At 44.6% G+C, this 3,123-nt stretch overlaps 1 long non-coding RNA gene across 1 annotated transcript in view; it reads right to left on the reverse strand.

Moving 5' to 3' along the window:
• Positions 1-232: 232 nt before the first annotated feature.
• Positions 233-3,123, reverse strand: part of LOC108544972 (uncharacterized) — a 16,085-nt gene continuing 13,194 nt past the window's right edge. The window contains exons 2-6 of the long non-coding RNA XR_001889994.1: positions 2,494-2,590; positions 1,051-1,253; positions 714-897; positions 479-588; positions 233-336 (exon numbers count right to left, since the gene is read on the reverse strand). This is a non-coding gene — a long non-coding RNA (uncharacterized LOC108544972). The remainder of the gene's footprint in view (positions 337-478; positions 589-713; positions 898-1,050; positions 1,254-2,493; positions 2,591-3,123) is intronic.

Genomic DNA, 3,123 nt, shown 5'->3' on the forward strand with positions numbered 1-3,123 from the left:
TGGGTCTGGGGGAGGGGGGCTCATGGTCACATCTTCCCCCTCTTGGAGTTGCTGCTGCCCCTCACTATAAACCAGCTCTGATCCACCCTGTGGCTCTCCATGGCCAGGGGCAGGAAACTCCTGTGGAGTAAGTTTCTCTCAGTCCCCACTGCTCAGCTTGCGCTGTTCCTTGAGGGTTTGGATGATGATAGGCNCGGCAGCCCCAAGGTCGAGGCTCCTGGGTCTGGGGCAGGAGCTCATGGTCGCATCTTCCCCCTCTTGGAGTTGCTGCTGCCCCTCACTATAAACCAGCTCTGATCCACCCTGTGGCTCTCCATGGCCAGGGGCAGGAAACTCCTGTGGAGTAAGTTTCTCTCAGTCCCCACTGCTCAGCTTGCGCTGTTCCTTGAGGGTTTGGATGATGATAGGCATTGCCCATTTCCCCTGAGGCTTCTGTCCCAATTTGTTCTTATTCCCCCCTTCGTTGGTTTCCATGTACCAATGGCTTGTCCTTTGTGGGTTGTTCTCATCCCCTAAACCTGCTGACTTTCTTTCTTTCATCTGTTCCCTCAGTTCTGGGCTTCCAGGGTGTGGACTCAGCTCAGGTTCCTGCAGGAGACAGAGTCAGGTCTCAGCTGCCGGTGCTGTGCGGCGTTAAAAACCATCTCAGTTCCTCAGAGACTCAGAGAAAACACAGCAGGAAGGGACCTCAGAGGGGAGCAATAAGCCCTTACCTTACTGACAAGAAAAGTGAAGCCAAGAAAGACTAAGACTCTCCCAGGCTCCGTCACCACATGGTGGCAGCAGATCGACCACACAAGCCTTGGCCTCAGCCTCCAGGTCCAAAGCACCTAATTCACCTTCTAGGAACTCACTGCTGCGTTTCAGAAAACTCTGGATGAAAAACAGCAATTTCCACTGTGAAAACAAAAATAGTAAAAGGGTGTTTCCTTGGACAAACCCTTTATCATGGTTCTGTAGTCCTAGTATTTATACTCGGTCAGTTGTCATTCGCTGGCTGGCAGATTAGGGCAGGGAGGACATAAAGATTAAATAGTGCTTAACACAAACCTGCTTTCCGGGACTGGGATCTCAGCTCCACCATTCTTCAGGAAGTTTCCTCTGCTGTAACTGCTGGAGAGTCTAAGCCCTCACGTGGGTCATTTCTCCATGACGATACCTGTTGTTTTCTTCCTCTCTTGGAGACAAGAGAGGGCAGAGATTGGTTCTGGGTCTCCACAATTCTAGGTTTTTTCCTAAACCAGCCAGGTCAGCTGAAAGCAATCATGACAGAGAGGTCAGGTCAGTGAAGAGGGTCCCAGGGGAGCAGGGGGTCACAAGGACAGCCCTCATGGAGATGGTCAGGGTCAATGACATGGGCAACATTTGACTAATTCTGCTGGGGATGATGTGCCAAGGATTAAGGGGAGGATGCTGCCATAAGGAGAAAGGGGAAGAACCAAAGGAGTAGGAGAAGAAGGAAAATAAAATGATTTCTGTAAAGATAGAAAGAAATGCAGAGCCCAGAGGCAAAGCCCGTGTCACAGAGGGTTAGTTACAGGTTGTGGATCCTAACCAAGAAATTTCTGCTGGGCTTTGCTCAGCCCCATTTCAAAAAGGTTTTGGACCAGTGACTATTTGTTACTTCCACCTTCCCCCTTTGTGAACAAGAATCACTAGAATCGTTTTTCTATGTCTGTCCCATCATTGCACACTGAGGGCAGATAAGCTGTTTGTTGAGTTTAATAGGTTAATAGAGGGAAGGGAATTATGTCAAGCATCTGGACTTAATGGACACCCTCAGAAGCTTCATTCACACTTGGTGTAGATGATTAAGATAAGATTTTAAACTTTTGATCTGATGTGGTCTACATAACATTTTTCACTTTGAACTAATGCTTTAATGACATGAAATTTGGAAACCTTAGGGGAGAGGATGAATGTATTTTGCAGATGGGAGAATGTGAGTGTCCGACTGTGGTAGATGGAATTTCTGAAATGGTCCCCAAACATGCCACACCCTTGTCTCTGAAGCCTGTTAAGGTGACGAGACATCATTCCTGTGATTATGTTGTTACATGCCAGCTATATGACTTTAAGATGATGAGGTTACCTGTGTAAACTGGATCTAATCACATCATTGCATACATGCCAGTGGTTTCTCTAGCTGTCAGGAGAAGGTGACATCAGAAAGAATGGGAGCTTGAGAAGGACTCCATGAGCTGCTATTGGTTGGAAAATGGAAAAGGCCAGGTGAGAAGGAATGGAGATGGCCTCTGGAGTTAGTGTCTCCTGCCCGACAGCCAGCACAGAAAAAGAAAACCCAGTTTTTCAAACCCCCAAAAATGAATTCCTCCTATATCTGAAGAGAACTTGGAGAAGTATCCTGAGCTGCACATAATTACATAGCCTGACACACCTGCATTCAGCTTCCTAAAACCCTTATCATGGAACCCAGCCTCTGTTCCAGACTTCTGTGGTTTCGATCCACTACAGTAAAAATCTTGCACTCACCTTTATGCCACTGTTCTGGAGCCCTTGCAACCTGAAGAAGACAATGAGAGGCATTCCAAGCATGTGAGGAGAATCTCTAATGTTACCAACAAAATTTCTGCAAGAATAAAGATGGTACAATACTAACTCCATATAATCTTATTTGCAAATTCATCATCTATCTCTATTTATTATAGCAGATTATTATTATTTTTTTAGCTCCTTCATTTAGGCTAGCCAGACCAGGTTTGGTAGCAACTATCAGTTATTAGTAAAAATGAAACAACTCACAAAGAGCAATGAAAAGGACTATTATTAAGTTCCTCAAAAAAGTGCCTAAAATGCAATATTTCCTCTAAATGTCACAAAACTAAGACAATGAGTTACTATAAAAATTCCCAATCTAAGAAAAGTTGAAATTTAATAATGTCGGTTTTCCAAATTTTATTTTGTTGGGGCCCAGTCATGGGCATCAGAGATTAGGAAATGACTGTGCAGAGGCTTGAGGGAATTTGGGGAAAGGCAAAATATTCTAAAGTGTGACTCTGCTGATGGCTGAATAATTCTACAAACCTCCTTAAATGATTACATCATAAATTTAAAATTGGTGAGTTTTATTACAAGTAACTTTTTTTTTTCTTTTTTTTTTTT

Source organism: Rhinopithecus bieti, unplaced genomic scaffold (assembly GCF_001698545.2).
Source record: "Rhinopithecus bieti isolate Rb0 unplaced genomic scaffold, ASM169854v2 scaffold_28523, whole genome shotgun sequence".
NCBI classification, from domain to species: domain Eukaryota; kingdom Metazoa; phylum Chordata; class Mammalia; order Primates; family Cercopithecidae; genus Rhinopithecus; species Rhinopithecus bieti.